General features: G+C 41.5%; 1 protein-coding gene across 1 annotated transcript in view; it reads left to right on the top strand.

Annotated features, from left to right (window-relative positions):
* Positions 1-1,681: 1,681 nt before the first annotated feature.
* Positions 1,682-18,322, top strand: part of NRIP1 (nuclear receptor interacting protein 1) — a 178,913-nt gene continuing 162,272 nt past the window's right edge. The window contains exon 1 of the mRNA XM_030204220.1: positions 1,682-1,878. The gene's annotated coding sequence lies outside the window, so the exon portion shown is untranslated. The remainder of the gene's footprint in view (positions 1,879-18,322) is intronic.

Genomic DNA, 18,322 nt, shown 5'->3' on the forward strand with positions numbered 1-18,322 from the left:
TCCCACCTAGTCCCTTCTGCTATCCAAGTGCCCCCCACCCTCACCCCATCTGTCTCCCACCCAGTCCCTTCTGCCCATCCGAGTCCCCCTCACCCCATCTTTCTCCCACCCAGTCCCTTCTGCTATCCAAGTGCCCCCCACCCTCACCCCATCTGTCTCCCACCCAGTCCCTTCTGCTATCCAAGTGCCCCCCACCCTCACCCCATCTGTCTCCCACCCAGTCCCTTCTGCCCATCCGAGTCCCCCTCACCCCATCTGGCTCCCACCCAGTCCCTTCTGCCCATCCGAGTCCCCCTCACCCCATCTGGCTCCCACCCAGTCCCTTCTGCTATCCAAGTGCCCCCCACCCTCACCCCATCTGTCTCCCACCCAGTCCCTTCTGCCCATCCGAGTCCCCCTCACCCCATCTGTCTCCCACCCAGTCCCTTCTGCTATCCGAGTCCCCCCCACCTTCACCCCATCTGTCCCCCACCCTCACCCTGCCTCGTCTTCTCCCTGCCACCCGGTCTTTAAAAATAAATTGCCGACGCGATAGGGAGCGCAGCACCTCGTGTGCAAGTAAAAGAAGCGGATCCGATCATCTCATTGGGCCTTCCTTCACTGTCCCGCCCTAGAGGAAATAGGAAGTTGCGTCAGAGGAGGGCGGGACAGTGAGGGAAGGCCCAATGAGATGATCGGATCCGCTTCTTTTACTTGCACACAAGGTGCTGCGCTCGCTATTCGCGTCGGCAATTTATTTTTAAAGGGCTGGTGTGGGGGAGGGGCTGCCAGGAAGAAGAGCAGCGGGAGCGGCGGCACCCCCCTTTTTTATGACACTCGGGGCGGACCGCCCCCACCGCCCCGCCCTTGCTGGTCGGCAGCGCTTTCACTGACGCTGCTGCGACCCAGGTGAAATATTTAAAGGCCTTTGCGGCGCGGGGCGAGGGTAAGCACCGCGGCGGCGCCCTCCAGAGGTGGGCGCCCCCCTGCGGCGCTTACCTCGCTTACCGCATCGGCACGGCCCTGGTTACATGCATTGGCAGCAGAATGTTGTGGTCCACTGGAGGCATTGAAATGACCAACATTTTTCTCCACAAGGCAGCCGGAGCTGGGGAGAAAAAGGGACAGACTTTGGTTGCCCCTCCTATTTCTGTTCCTGGTTACACCAGTGGATTGCCTGAAGCTATGCACTATGACAGCTAAGCAAAAGCTTCACAAACCAATTTGTTGTTCTGATCTAGTACATTTTGTTTCAAGACTGAATGTAACAATAACTCATCTGCACCAGGACAGAAGCTAAGGAGTAAGCCTAGCCAGTGCCAGATGCCCTTGTGCCACTAGGACTCTCAGCTATTATCCTGCTAGTTCCCCCTAAAACCAGTTTTCTTAAGCTCTGCTCAAGCTGTATGTCACCATTAAGAAAATTAATTGAAAGATGAAACTATTTTCTTGATCTAGTAAAAACAAAGAAAAATGAGGATGCAAACTTTCAGTGTCTGGTGGAGCTTCCCTCTTCTCTATTCCTACCCCCCCCCCCCCCCTGCTAGATTAGCATCGCTTTTAGGTTTGTGGAGCTGAAAGGGTTAAGAAATTTGGCTACAACAGTAGATGGCAGAGAGGAGGGCGGGGCTGCAGGGCAGGCAGGGTTTTGAAGCTAAGGCTCAGGCATTGCAGCAGAGCCCCGAACCTAAAGAGAGGAGAGGGCACAGACTAGCAGCAGCCTGGGGGGCTGACTGCAGGAGCCCAGTCCTCGGCTAGCCAAAGTCTTAGCACTGCATGGGAAGCCCTTGATCTGCTGAAATCACGCCTATGGAATCTGAAGCTTTTTGGAGCAGAGAAAGCATTGGAGCCGGCTCCAGCAGAGAGCTCTTAATCCTCGGTAGTCGGGCATGTGAGGAGGTAAGTGTGGGATCGCCGCGGGTACAGAAATGGCCACGATTTGGGGGTGCTCTCTGACCATCGGGGCTAGACATACTGAAAGCGGGGCCAGCAATGCAGACATTGTTGTGTGCCAAAGGGATGTTAGACCGGGGAGGGAGGAATTATTTCCGGTTCCATTTCTTTTCACAGCAAAATAAAATATACACCAAGTAACTGAACTAAACTTGACATAGAAATCCCGTTTAAATGAGCTGGGCATGCTGAACAAGACACAGCCTTGCAATCACAGCACAGGAGTACTGATGGGCATCTTATATGCGAGGAGGACTTCTTATCTCTATTATTTAAAGACCCTCCTTTACAATTAGCTGATTCTATGGGTAGATGGAGAAGGACGGGTTTGCTATATGCACAGATGTCTGCCTAGTGGAAGGCGAGAGTGAAGAATGAATCCATTTAGAGTCTTGAAACAGGCATAGTCAAGTGAGCAACACGGATACCCGTTAATGCACGCTGGACTTAATGTTCCCAGTATGATATGAATTTTAATATAGCTGTGCATGTATTTATGTGTATGCAAGCTATATTTATGTGTATGCGTATTGTGTGTCTGTATGTATATATATATAGCGAGAGAAATAATATATGTAGTATTTTTTGCATTATATCTTAACACACATCTGCGTGTGTTGGGTATTTGTGATAGCTCTTACAACGTTATCTAAGATGCTTATGTTTCGGAGATTGTATTGTACACATGATTCTTACTGTACTTTTGAGGGCAAACACAATATCATGTATTTTTTTCTGTGTAATCTGCAAACTAGATTTCTCATGCTTAATAATGGTAGTAAAAGTTCCAAATTGTTGGGTCCTGGGTATTTTTATTTAATCTTCTTGGTTTCCTATTTTTTTGATCTGACACACTTCTCTCTCCCATCCCCCCATGTTATGTTGTGTTCTGCTACTGTGATATCCTGCTGTTTTATCATGGTTGAACTGCTTGGTTTAAACTCGTCAGCACAGAGATTTGAGTTGTTTTATTTTAAATAATAAGTGATTCAAACGGAGAGGACATTTTATAAAAGACTGGAGCTGTGAGCCCCACCTATGTGAAAAATTATAGTTTAATTATAGTATACTAGGACTTTGCCACCTGCACTGGAAAAAAAACAATGTTTTTAGGAATAGATAGTCGAAGCACCATGGGATTGTTGATAAGGGGAAAAAACCGGAAATCCTTGTTATGTTGCTAATGGTTTACTGACTGAATCTGTGGCGGTTTCAGAATCTGTGAGAGCATGGTAGAGATGGACAGATGAAGGATACAAGTGCTCCATTTTACTGAATAAATATTCAGATCTCCAAGTTTTCCATTGCAGTTAAATAGAAATATTTTAAAGTCATCATATTCCAGATCAATTAAAATGTGAGAAAACACTATGGACCATCTGATTTAAAAAAAAACCTGAAGAATTGGGGATGAAGGGTTTGCTGTGTAGTTAGAAAAATGTTTTGATTGACCTCAGTGTGGCTTTTCCCTTGGTGACCCTTTTTAATACAGTGAGTCAGTTTTGAAGAACGTATGGGGTAGTCACTCCTGTGACACATCAAGAGAGTCATGTAACTAAGCAAAAAGAGCAATGTGACTAACTGTCTGCACTGACATCCTTTCAGAAAGCCTGGTGTATGATGGTAGGGTTACAGGAGGACTGGGTTTTCAGGGGCAAATCTGGTCAGGATTTTTCTCACACTCTCTTAAAAAAAAGAAAAAAAAAAAGAACCCACCCAGGACAAGTCCATTTCTGCACGTTTCCCCTTTACACCGTCATTGACATGCTTTTTAATGACTCACTTACATTTTCTGGTAAAATGTCACCATTAGATCATTCTGTTCTGACCCCAGGAAGAGAGTGTTAGCTCTTGAAAACTGAACAAGAAATTTATTGTTAATTCAATAACAGGGATTTTAGTCTTTATTTCTGTTCAACAAAATAAGCATTTTACCACTGACCACCTGGTAACCCTGTGTTAGAGCTGTAAGGCTGATGCTATTAGAACTGAAAGGGGAACCAAAAAATTACCACATAAAACCCAAGTTATATATATATATATATATATATATATATATATATATATATATATATATAGTACGGTAGTTTTCCGGAGGAATCTCTCATTTTGAGCATTTCTCTCCAGTCGAGGTTTTGCTCGGTGATAAGTGGTTTGTATCAGCGTTTGACGTGATTTGGCTCTTTACGTGATAGGACTCCTGAGGAAGGCTCTCTACAGCTGAAATACAGACTGTATTGGGTCCACATGTTCCCCCATGACGCTTGTTATTCACTATTTGAATAAAGAACTTGGTTCTGTCATCCTGATCCATCTTGTGGTAGTTCACCCCCCTTTTTAAACTTGGTTATTAGAACTGAGCCTTGCTAGCTAGTCTAACTGGCTTATTGAGGCCTGAAGTTTTAGGGGAATATTTATGGCAGGGAAGATAGTAATATAGTAGATGATGGCAGATAAAGGCCAGTATGGTCCATCCAGTCTGCTCAACTAGATAAACTCATTATATATGGTATGAAGTCATACATCATATGTACACCTGATCTTGATTTATCCTTGAATTTTTTAGGGTATGGACCATAGAAGTCTGTCTGGCACTGTCCTTGTTCTAAAATTTCTGAAGTTGTTGTCATAGTCCCTGAAAAGCTCCACTCCAGCCTATCCAAGTCTATTTAGCCTTGTTCAGGGCACAGACTGTGGAAGTCTACCCAGTACTGGCTTTCCTACCTAATCTCTACTAAGCTTCTTTGGATCTGATCCTTCTAAAGAGGAGTCCTTTGTGTTTGTCCCATGCATTTTTGAATTTCGTTACAGTTTTCATCTCTGCCACCTTCCGCGGGAGGGCATACCCGGTTTCTACCACCCTCTCAGTGAAAAAAATACTTCCTGACATTATTCCTGAGTCGGGCCCCTTTCAACTTCAAGTCATGCCCTCTAGTTTTACCACCTTCCCGTCTCATTCTTGCTTCTCAGTAGACTGTTCTCAATTGAACCACAGTGGTACCAGTTCTACAATGTAATAGCATGTCAGTGGTGGATGAGGGGAGGAGGCAGTTGTAGCATAGTAAGAACTTGCTTAATAGTGATTAATCTTTTTTTTTTTTTTTTTAACTTTCACATGTATTGTCTCATTGGCCAGCACCAGTACCTCGTGGAGGTAAACACTAGTTCATATCTGTCCAGATGAGGGAAGTTGTGGCTATGCCAATTTTTCATTACTGCTTTAAAAGAAAAAGAGATTCATGTAAAGATGTCTTCATTTTTATAGGCAATGTAATGGGTTGAACCAGAGAGGCCGTGGCCTTACCAGTATTCTGCCCAACACATCATCAGAGCTGGGAGTGGGGTTGGAGGGCTGGTTTGTGTGTCTCCTCCAACCAAAAAGATGTTCTGCTTTTCATTTTGAATATTGTACTGAAGAATAAAAATAGATGTTTGGTGATATTGGTTATGTTCTCTGTCTGCAGTATAGAAATGTTAAATATTTTGCTGGTTCTAAGAGCTTTCTTTGCTTTAGCATATTTGTATCCCTTAAGTTACACATAGGTGCAGTATGTGAAGCTTGATGGTGAAGGCAAGAGGAAAGAGAATAATTGGCAGGATTTTACAGTGGGCCAGTTCTGTGACTCAGCACACGAAGCAGCACTTCTGTGCGAAGACCTATGTTCAATCACAATCCAGGCTTTCTCTTTGAATTGGCAGGGACCAGGAATGTAGATTGTAAGCTCTTTGAGCAGGGACTGTCTTTCTTCTATGTTTGTGCAGTGCTGCGTACGCCTTGTAGCGCTATAGAAATGCTAAATAGTAGTAGTAGTAGTAGTGTGGTGGAAGACTGAGGGAGTGATATCTAGCCACTGTGCCTGGCTGATATCTTCTGGCTTGCTTAAGAGCAGAACTTGTGCCAGTCTTTAGAGCAGGGCTACTTAACTCAGTCCTTGGGACACACTTAGCCAGTCAGATTTCCAGAATATCCACAATGAACGTGCATGAGAGAGATCTGCTTGTACTGCCTCTATTTGAGGCAACTCGATCTCGTACACATTCATTGTGGGTATCCTGAAAACCTGACTAGTTAAGTGTGCTCTAGGGCAGTAATTCTCAACCTCCAGGCACACCCAGCTAGTCGGGTTTTCAGGATATCCACAATGGGGGGAATTCTATAAATAGTGCTAAAAATTAGGTTCTAAGCATTTATTCTATAAAGGGCACAGCGGGATGAGAGCACTTTTTATAGAATAGCGCTTAGAACCGATTCCCCGCATCCAGAGTTGGGTGCCAGCATTTACACCAGCTGAAACCTGGTGTAAACGCCAGTGCCCAACTCATTGCATTTGGGTAAGGAAATGATGCTATTCTATAAAACCATATGCAGTTTATTGGAATGCCCCTGCCCCTCGCCTGGCCGTACACCCTTTTGAGTTAAGTGCTAGTGGATTTAGGCACCTGGACTTATAGAGTTGGTAGTTAATGGCTCGTTAAAGTATTTGTGCTTGCATCTTCACTCTGTGCCAAAATTTCAGCTCCCAAATTTGGGTGCCATATACGGAGAATGAGTATACATGAAATAGATTTGCATACCAAGGAAGCAGTGCACACAAATATCATGCAGGTGCATTGTGGATATCCTGTAAATTTGACTGGCTGGATGTGCCCCGGTGACTGGGTTGGAAAGCGCTGCTCCAGGGATGGGTAACAACTGTCTTCAAGGGCCACAATCCAGTTGGGGTTTCAAGATCTCCACAGTGAAAATGCATGAGATCTATTTGCATATAATGGAAGCAGACATGCAAATCAAATTCATGCATAGTCATTGTGGAAATATTGACAACCTAACTGGGTTTTAATCCTTGAGGACTGTGGTTGGGCACTCCTGCTCGAGGAAACTGCTAGTTTATTTTTGGCTGAAATGCACTACAACATTTGAACTAGACCAGAATGCGGAGAGGGGACTAAAAGTGGTGAAACTCATTCTGAGAATTTGTGTATTTATTTATTTATTGCATTTGTATCCCACATTTTCCCACCTCTTTGCAGGCGCAATGTGGCTTACAATGTGTCGTATTAGTAGATGATAGATTGGGAGATATCAGTTAGTATTACATGGAAGGTAGCATGATCGAAAATTGAACAGGTAGATATAGGTAGAAAGTATTACTGATAATAGGTACGGTGGAGATGTGATAGAAAATAGCGTAATCGAATTTCAGATAAGTAGATATAACAAGAACATTGTTGATAATAGGTAAGGTTGCGATGTACTACATTTCTAGTTGCTGCTCTTATTGGTATGCCCTGTTGAATAGGTGGGTCTTCAGGGATTTGCGGAAGTTAATTAGTTCGTAAGTAGTTTTTAAGCTGCGCGGCAATGCGTTCCACAACTGTGCACTCAGGTAAGAGAAGTTAGACGCATACGTTCGTTTGTATTTTAGGCCTTTACAACTGGGGAAGTGCAGATTAAGGAATGTTCGAGATGACCTTTTAGCGTTCCTGGGCAGCAGGTCTATCAGATCTGACATGTAGGCTGGGGCATTTCAGTGGATGATTTTATGAACTAGAGAACATATCTTGAACGTGATGTGTTCTTTAAGTGGAAGCCAGTGTACTTTCTCCCTCAGGGGTTTGGCACTTTCATATTTTGTTTTTCCGTATATGAGTCTAGCTGCGGTATTCTGGGCGGTTTGCAGTCTCTTTGTGTCATAGCCCTAGCTGGAGCAGATTTTAAGTTGGCTGCCGCACATGTATTTCTTTTTGGGAAAACAAAAACAGGTATTGATAATGCTTAAAGAATTTAATATGTTAGTCCAAGTCTTTCATATGATAACTGTGACTATTGATTAGGGTATCTCTAGCATCCTTCAGCAGTGTGAAATATAACAGTGGAATTTGAGGGGAAACTTGCTACAGATCAGAAGTATAGAAAGGTCGTCTAGAGCTGCAAACTGGTCGTCTAGAGCTGCAAACTTAAGAGGTCCGCTCACCTGCTATTTGTTCTTCCTGCATTGCCCGGATCTTTGGGGTAGAGGATAGGGGGATATGTGTGGCTTTCTGGCTGTTGGATAACAGGAAGACAAATGGGTTTTCCTAGAGGATATTTATTCAAAACAGAATTGCCCATGGTGGATGCAAGTAAGGGGGTCTGTGGGTAGAGAAATATATACTGTATTCATACAGTAATTCCTCTATCCTACCAGCACTGTACTGAAATCCTTGTACTGTTAAGGTGATTCTCAAAGCCTTTTACCTGGTTAAAATGGATGAACTGAAAATTACTCTTCCTAACCAGGGTAAGGGTATGCACAAGGTTTCATGAATGCATGTCCATTTAGCCGGGTTCTGTAGAGCACTTTTCTCTTTAAGCTGAGCAGGAGTCCTCCACCTACAGTCCTGCCAGTGTGTGTGTGTGGGGGGGGGGGGGGGGGGTGGGGGGGGGGGAGGGTGCTGTTTTATTATCACATTTTCAATAGTGAGGGCAGGCAAGCTGTGCCAGACTCCAGAGAACCTGCCTGTCCCTAGTGATTGAAAACACAGTGTTGAAGCACCTCTTCCCAAGAGCCATAATAATGTGTGTGTATAACATTTTTCCAGGTACATATGCTATTTTATAGCTCTTGGCTATAAAAGGGCAGATGCAAAGTATGCGGCCACTTATATGTCCTTTACACTAAGGGAAGGGAAGTTACCAACGTGGGCTACTGTTAAATTGGGTTATTTTACTACAGGTTGGCTTATTTTAGCACGGGGTCCCATTTTTATGCAAAATAGTCCATCTATTTTCTGTTTGAAAATTATTGTAAAGTATTTTCACAGAAAGTGCCTGTGTACTTAATAGTGTGTGGGTTATTTAAAAATGTATTTATTTATTTTTATTTATTTCATTTGTATCCCATATTCTCCCAATAGATCAGGTTTAATGTGGCTAACAATTTATTGTAATTGGCAGTACAAAAAGTGATGTGGGGTAGTATACAATAAGTAGTAATAACAAAGTAAATGAGGATTGAGTATTATAATATATAATATGGAAACAAATGCTAGATGCAAAAAGGTAATAATTTATAGTCATCTATGTATAACAATAATTAGGGCCCTGTTTACTAAGCAGCATTATAGGCGCGTTAGCGTTTTTAACACACATTAACCGTGTATGCACCAACAATAGCTCTGTGCGCGCCTACACGGTTAGTATGCGCGTTAATTGTAGGCGCATTAAAATTGTGCCTTAGTAAACAGGGCCCTTAGAATGGAACAGAGAAATTGGAATAATTGTACAATTAGGGGTTTAAATTAATTATGATCATCCAAGAGAAATTGCTTAAACAGAGAAGCTTTAAGGTATTTCCGGAATATCAGATAATTAGGTTCCCATCAAGATTTCCTAAGACAAAAAAAAAGGATATGTGAATAAAAAGAGAACTTAAGATTCCTTTATAATTCCATCTGTCTACCTCAGTTGAATTTTCAGTATAGCAGGAGTACATTACTGCATAAGACAATTTTAAAGCTACTTTGCCAAGGGGAATTGACGTGCATCAAATGATTTTTGATGCCTGGGCACAAAGCAGTTATTTGTTTTTTATTTAAAATACATTTCATAAACAGAGAATAAGAGCAGTGTTATGATAAAGTTATGGGTCCTTAGATCTTACCAGGAAAATGCTTTGAGCTACCATAGTAGTTGATATCCAAAATGATTTAACCAGCCAGAAATGGCCGTTGATTGGTTAAATTGTATGGATAGCTCTGATCAATTAATTTAACTAATCGGCACTTAACCGGTTATTGCTGCTGAAAAGTACCTAAGTGAAAACTAGCTATTTTGGGGGTATTCTGGAGGAGGATTCAGCACTTAACCAGCCAGGGTAACAGCATGAATGGAACCGCATAAAACAAGTCCAGTCTTTATGTGACAACCCATGGCCAGTTAAGTGCTGAATATCGACAACTGGCTATGGATATTCAGTGCTGAAACCTGGACATAGATCGATAGATAAATATTTCTGATTCTTATAACATGGTGTCTGTTTTAGTGGCCCATTACCAGGAGGAAAAAATCTCTGCATGAATATAACAGTGCTAGGGTGTACCTATAACCAGCCCCTCCAAATGACACACTGATTACAATTTATAACAAATTACTACTCTACCACTTTGATGTTTTTCTCTTTTGAAAATGAACCCCATAGCCTTACAGGAATACGTGGGTAGACAGGATGGGCCAGTTTGCCTTTCTCTGGGTTTTTTTCTGGCATGTGTGGTATTTTTTCTAAAACAAAATTGCAGAAGTTGAAGAGTTTGAGAGAAACTAATCAGAAGCTTTGATTTTCATCGTTAGTACAGAGTCAACGGAGAATGAAAATTTTGTCTTGTGTAAGAGAAAGTTACAAAGCAAAACAAATTTCAGAGAGTGACTGGTCACTATATGGTTATTTCAGAGAAGAATTACTATCTTTCAAGTTGTGATTTTTGGTTCTTAAAAAGAGACGATATGAAATATTCCAGTTAACCATAACAAGGGAGCTCCAACTCTGAAATAGAGCATTCGCCTCAGTAATCTCTTATTCTACTGCAGTCAGAAAGAAGGGGTAAGGATGTCAGAGGATGAGCCAATATCCGTTTCTTCCTGCTGGGTAAAAGATGTGCTTGGTAGTGTGAGAGGGAGCCAGATGTCTTGCTATCTTCTTTCATTTTAAGGCTGTTGAGTTGGATTAAAATTACATGTATTAATTAACTTGAAAGCTTTTTCCCTTTACATATTTTACTGTTCTTCCGCATCACAAGGCATGGCAGTATCTTCAGCCATCTTGGAATGAATGTAGAAATAATTTGACAATGGATTCCTGTGACTGATGTGAAGAAAGTAAAAAAAAAATGAACTTGTGCTCCAATTTATCTCTTACCATAGACCGTGCACTAGGATAATGGCAGTCATATAGACATGTCAACATAATGCAGCAGGTGTTGCTGGCAATTAGTGTAGATCAAGCCCAGATGTGTGCATGATGCAATTTCTGCTTTCAGAGGAAGGATCAGTGTAATAAGTTGTATGTTAAGAGCTGTACACTGAAGTTCAGCACACAGTTTCCTAACACATGCTTAAAAAATCTTTACGCCCGATGCTGTAAACAAATTATATGCAAGTGGAGAGTAAATATATATATATTTTTTAAAAGACACCTATATTTGAAGAGCAAAACACTGATGGTTGCCTATGCCTCTTTATAAAATACGTCAACAGTAATGACTATATGTTATTCCCAACTCTAATGAAAGTATCAAATCATATATTTAGTGTACCAGAGTCCAAACTTTTATTTTGCCCTTGAAATCTATTATAGATTATAGAAAGACCTCAGTGGTACTACTCAAAGCTTATGATTTTAACTTCAAGAATCAAGCACTCAATTCATCATCGGTCTTATTTTGTGTTTTCATCTTAACTATTTCAAACATAAAAATTGCATGTATTCAAGGTGAATTTTTAATGATTAAAATTATTTTTTAAAATTTAGCTTTGTTGCCTCAGGGGTAAGCAGTCCGACACGGCATATGTTTCACATGACGCTGTTTCAAGGACATGCCCCCATTAAAACTATCTTACCGACAAATCCTGCTGAAATTGTGGCAAGCTTGAGCTCAGGATGAGCCTAGATGTTAGTGAATATTTTAGAAAATACATTTGAAAATTACAACTCTGCTCCCGAATACAGTTACTGTAAAGTCTCACATACGTGTGCTTACCTAATTGCACTACACATACTTTTATTTCTTATATACCTTCTACAAACCTGAAAGCTATTGAACTAGTGTACATTCAGGTTCAGTAATTATATTTCTGTCCCTAGAGGGCTCATAATCTGAATTTGTACTTATTCAATGGAGGGTTAAGTGACTTACCCAAGATCACAAGGGGTGCATTGGGATTTGAACCAGACTCCTCTGCATCTCAGCTCACCATTCTAACCATTAGTCTACTCCACTCTTTTTATACTGGTAAATCATCACTTTCAAAAAATTTATGAAATTACCTCTGTTGTGTGCATACAGAAAGTGTGCGCAGACATGGGGGAAGCACATTGTCATGGAAACACATACATTCTATGGCATCAGGCATGTGTTAGCTACATAATCAATATTTTATGAAGAGATTATACCAAGATCAGGAGGAACATTGCACGTGCAGAACCTGATATTTGCATATTATGGTGTATGTGCCTCTCATGCCAAATCACAACTCAGCAATGGGCAAACAACAAACTGCCCGAACCCAAGCAAAACAGATTCTTTGGGTACCTAACATAAGTGGACAAATACCTGACTTCAAAATACCTTTTTGGAAGTATGAACTCCCCTTTAAAATCACAGGTCAGGAATCTTGGTAGACTCACTCACTCTGATCTCACAACCTTTAAAAATTGCCTCTATCATCTGTGGCAGCTATGAAATCTCTCTCCATATATTGATAAGACGAGTCTGACCACAGTTGTCCATGCTATTAGAACATCACAACTAGACTACTGTAATGCCCTGTACACTGGTCAAACTAAAGTTTGCATCAGCTCCAACTATTTATTTATTTAGATTTAGATTTGCTCATACCTTTTTTCAGTAGTAGCTCAATGCTGTAGCGTGACATCGCAACCTTCCTGCAAAAACTACACGGGCTATACCAGTACCTTACAGGGCTAAATTTAAAACTCGATGTTTGATTTTCAAGGTCCTCAGACAAAATGGGTCAGAGTACTAAAAGAATAAGTTAGCCCTTTACACCTTTGAGATCTAAGGGCCTCTCAAGGAGCATTACTATCTATATCCTCAACAAAAGAAATTGTACGATTTGATATCTGCTAGCGACCCTTCTCAGGAATAGCCCCCATGCTCTGGAATTCACTTCCAGAGGGGCTACGTCTAACTCGAGACTACCTCTACTTCAGGAAGCAGGTGAAAGCCTGGCTCTTCTTCCAAGCCTTTAATACATAGTGTGACTGACTACACACCACTCTGCACCTGGACTAGCTTGCTACACACACTGTAATTTAGACCAGTTCCTTATCTCTTGCTTGACTGTACAAAGAACTTGCCTTGAGTTTAACCACCCATCTGTTTATCCCAACTGACTTGTCCCCCATCTATATATCTGCACTTGGCTCCTTGGCTACATGGTAAGCTGTATTGTAGAAAATCATTAGTATCATATCAGGTTCAGGTTTATTTAATTTGATTAGCCGCTTAAGGATAGCCATCAAAGTGGAGTATAAGGAAACAAAAATCTGAAATTAGTAGCAGAAAAGAACACCAACTTTTAGTAGAAAAGAACTGGAAAGGGAAAACACAGGAGAGAGAAAAAAATTCCCAGCCTCCTGTATCACTGTAGTTCCAATACCCTGCTAGTTCCCCAAGGATGACCAAATTATGAATTAGCTAAATAAGCTTTGCCAGAAAAGTGGGTTGTTTGAAAGATATATGTATTTTATCAAGTACAACTAATTACTAAAAAGTGTACCTGTGGTAGAACAATGAATAAGCATGAGATCTATTTGCATACAATGGATGTATATTCATGCTTATTCATTGAGGAAATCCTGAAAACCCTACAGGGTTGCAGTTCTTGAGGACCGAGGTTGCCCACCCCTGTTATAAAGGATGTGTATGTGCTTTGAGTAGTCTTTTCTGGAAAGAATGTAATAAAATGTAATTGCCTATTATCCTGGCATAGAAACTCTTCCTTATATTAATCACAATAGTAATTATTTATCAAAGACAATTACCCCTAGCCAAGGAGAGACAAACTGACCTGTTTAAAAGTTGCTTATCTAAAAGTTTGTATGGACTTCCCCACCAATCAACAAGGCAGCTGATCTCCAAACCCCAATGTGGAAACAAACGGAGCAGATCAGGAGTTGATACAAACCTTTATTGTAGAGTTTCAGACTAATGCAATGCCTGACACAGGCCGTGTTTCGCCCATAAGGTGGCTTCGTCAGGGCTATATGATACAAATATTGATTTTCACCACCAAAAACATTTATAGTGTATATAAATCTTCAACACAAAAAAATTAATGCTCAAAATGGTAAAGGCACCACAGTGGAAACAACCAGCTCAATCGCTGCACAGCAAACACAAACGTATGCCTGTGAGGACGCTGCCATCTCCTGGATAGCGTTTGTGTCTGCTGTGCACCGGTTTGTACCTGGCAGTAAACGGACAGTGCTGCATGTTGCCTGGCTAGCACGGGAGTCCTTACTGCCCCCTGAGTGGGTGGCGATAAGTGCTCTCCCTCGAAATGGCCTCGCGTCAAGTGCTTCACTTGCTGCACAGCCGTTTCCTGAAAAAAAGAAAGATCTGCCTTTTACCTTCTGTAGTACAAGGAGGCCTCAGCGTGTGTCAAAAATGCACGCCAGCGCAGGCCCCCTTTTGCCACAGCTGCGTAAAAGGGGCCCTTATTGATTTTATTCCGAAACTTGGCCAGGTTGGGTCCTGTTTCCATTAAAGTACACATTTGGATAAACTCTTGAAGTGTTTGTCCTTCCAGGCAGACAAGAACCGTGAACAAAAAATCCAACATTGGGCTTTGAACTAAACAGTGAAGCCATGACTGGAAACAGCTAGACTAGGTGGATTGTAGGTGGAATTGATTGAGGAAGGGGCAATTTCAATTGCATAAAGCTATAAGGAATGAGTTTCCTTAGAGACTATTTAAGAAAACAAGCAGCGGGATTAATTTGTGCAATTGATTCTCTCTCCCTACCCAAAGGTTTGTATAATAGTGTAAGCTGGTAACCCAAATAGACTCTTGGACTAACCAGCCTTTCAGGCAAGCTTAGTACAGTTCTCTGCCGTTCTTAACAGGCCACTAGAAATGAGAGAATAAGGGATACAAGTGAAAATCTCCAAGGACAGGGACCATATTGTTTAACTGAGGAAAGCTTCAAGAACTTTGGTTATTGCCCTGCAAGCCATCCTATATAAGAAAAACAGGACATCCTTGTTGGCCCCATGGCAGGTGCAAACATATACAGGCACTTTTTAACTTGCACATTTTGCACTGACCAACTTTTAGAGAGAAACCACCCATGTGTGTGTGTTTTATTATTTTTTTTTAATATGTTGCAACTACATGGGTTATTTGAAAATTGCCCCCAGTGTGACAACCCTAATTATGACCTTCATACAGTCTGCTCTCAAAATGAGTTTTGATATGACGAGTCTGACAATGCCAAGCTCATTAGAGGAAATGTTAGCTGAGCACCCTTCTGTTACTGCTCTGAAAAGGCTTATGGAAAGTTTTGTCAAGTTTGCTGCCGTCTTCGCCTAATCTCTTTCCTACCTGAAAATAGCGAGATGTGTATATTGATAAATACGGAGCAAGTTTTACGCTGCATCTTCTTAGGAGCTGAGTCCTGCTATCAAGAGCTTTGCTTTTAGCACAGAATGGGAGAAACCCTGTTGTAAATATGAACCCTTTCAATGATTTGGGGACCTAAAGGTGCAGTGTGTTTTTAAAACTTAAATTTGAGGCATATGGGCTTCATTGGTTATTTTATACTGTAACCCTTTATGGCCCGTGGAGTATTTTTTTTCTCTCATTTAATTGACAAAGGGAGATTGCTTTTTAGTTTTTCATGAACTAATATAATTATGGCTTCTGTGGGCAAAGAGCAGGCGGAAATCTATTAGATCCTTAAAATTGGCTTGGGAGAGCTAGAATGGGTTCTTGTCAAAGATCAATAAAGTTCTCTGCTAGCCATAAATGATGGTTAAATGAAATTTTACATGGTGAGACATAGGAAGATACTTGTCTGCGACGTATGTTGACAATCAGTGCAAAACCATTCTTGCCGGGAAAGGTGAAATGTATTTCAACTACAGATAATCTTTGGGAAGTTTAAAAGGCAATTCTGTAAGCTGGTACCAAAAATGTAGGTGCCAGTAGTGGGCCTATTTGTAGAAGTGTGGCACCAATAATTGACAGTTACATGCATAAGTGGTAAGGCGCTATTCTATAAATAGGGTGCCTCAATTGCTTAGCATGCAACTTTCGGGGGGGGGGGGGGGGCGTACTCATGGACAGAGCATGGGTGTGTCATGGGCATCTCGTCAAGCGTTGCACGCAACTTATAGAACACTATCAGTAATGCGCATTGCATTGCACACTTAGGCATGCCCACTTCACCTGTCATAAGTAGGTGCGCTAATATTCTATAACAGCTTAGATGTGCCCTTAAGCCGTTTATAAAATTGGCACTTCATTATTGCACCTAAAATGAGGTGTCAATTTATAGAATTGCCACCTTAACGTAGCGTTCTTCCTTCTGTCAACATTACAAAGGTTCATATCCTTGTATTAATAACCTAGAGAAGGTATATTTCATACAAACTAACTTTTGTGTTTCTACTTGTAAGCAAGTATCTTTTGCCTTCATATTGAATCTAGAGCTTTTTTTTCTGTCAGTTCATGCTTGACTGGAAATGAGAAGCAATCAGCATGCGTGGCTCCAATCTGGCACAGCTACAAACGAAGGAGTAGGAGTGTACAGATGCATTTAGTAACCTTGCTGAGTTGGAGCTTTGTTCCAGCTGCAGTATCCATCTCTTCCCACGGTCCACTGTTGCTGTCTCTTCTTTTGATGGTATCAAGCCTACACTACTGATAGTGCTGTCTCTTCCTGCAGCCGCTGCTGAAGCCAAAGGCAGTGATAATTTTGCCTTGTCCTGTCTCACCTCTGGCTGCCAATCAGTCAAACCTACCCATCCCACTACCTGATTGTATATACATTTAGACTTGGTCAGCCAGGAGACAGCTGCTGCATCTGCCAAGGATATAGAAGCCCAATCCTGCTTCAGAACCGAAAAGAAACAAGCAAGCAAACAAAAACACTTTGGGCCAGCAGCAGCTGTTGCTGACACGCAGGCTGCAGAAGGGGATTAGGTGTCTAACATGGGTATTACACCTGCTGATAGTCCTCCCGTTCCAAGAGTCAGTATTCATTCATTCACTTGTAACCAGATTGCTTTGTACCGTGCTGATGAGAAGGGGCTGTGAGTTCAAGGACTGAAGACGGACCCAAGATGGAGGTGGAGGACCCTTGGGCTTGTGTGTAGTTTGTGTTTTGGTGTTCTAGGGACCAGGGTAATATTTACCAGTTGCCCTGGTTCATCTTTCCCTAAGTATGGTTCTGTATCTGAGAATCTGCACCTTGTTTATTTCCTTAGAAAAAAAAAGGTACTGATTGTTCCTATGGTTTTTCAAGCAAATTTGCAAGTCTGTTATTTGCATTATTCTAGCTATAGCTTCAAAAAGCAAAGTGCTCAGTTTCTTGGTGTCATTCTATAAAAAATATTGTTTTGCCAAAAAAAAAAAAGGTTCTTGCCAGTGGCATGTGATTTTTAGACCTTTAGATTGCTGGGGGAGGACGAAAAGTCAAGGAAAGAGTTCGCAGCACGTAAGTAAAGTGATAATCACTGAAAGAGTTCTAAGGTTCAGTTGGGTAGTATTTCTCAGAAATACTTTTAAGGGTTAGGCAAAATATACCCCTAAGGCTGTTTGGAAAGTGACACACTGAAGAACCTGGAAGACTTGAATGATGTGGCACTTGGGTTTCTTGTGCTGAAAAAATAGATTCCATGAACACACCACCATTAATTCTTATGCTAATTTGCAAGGTGATCCCTTTGGCTAAAATCCAAGTGTAGGGTCTGGGCTATGAATCAAGGATGGTCCCTTCCTGGCCTTTTGGTTGAGATTAAGAATTCATACGGTGGTAAGTTAATGCTCTACTTTGAGGGCATGATTACATTATGACCATTGCCAAAACAGGATCTGATGATAAAAACAAACAAAAAGAAAGTTGCCAGGTGATGAAATGACTGCATTCTGTTATATTAACATATTACTGTAGGATAATCCCCATGTGAACTTTTGCATGTACAGGAAATTTTTACTGGTCAAAACTTTCAAAGGGAAACTCCTAAGTGCTTCACTTTGAAAATTATATTGCAAGTTCATGGTTAAGCTTCCTTGACAAGTTCAAAATTGCCCCCTTAATACTGTGGATGGAGGAAAAGGGAATGTGTCAATTATAGAGGAATCGTGCTTAGCTGCACTTTTGCATGCAGTCATCCAGAATAGCATTTCGCACACCTAACCAGTCTGACTTTGAGTAACTACTAAAAAAATAAGCATGACAGCAGAAGGAATGAGTGTAAAACAGCACAACTGAATACTCTGCTTATTACTAACATGGGGAGATCAATTTTCAAAGGAGTTAGCCAGGTAAATGTGTAATTACTTGGATGGATTACCCTAGATGTCCCTGGAGCCCTTACGAGTAAGGTTGAGCTTTTACGGCACACATGTGTTTTGCTGTAATACAAAGAGGTTTCCCTGAGGATT

This window comes from Microcaecilia unicolor, chromosome 5 (assembly GCF_901765095.1).
Source record: "Microcaecilia unicolor chromosome 5, aMicUni1.1, whole genome shotgun sequence".
Taxonomy (NCBI): domain Eukaryota; kingdom Metazoa; phylum Chordata; class Amphibia; order Gymnophiona; family Siphonopidae; genus Microcaecilia; species Microcaecilia unicolor.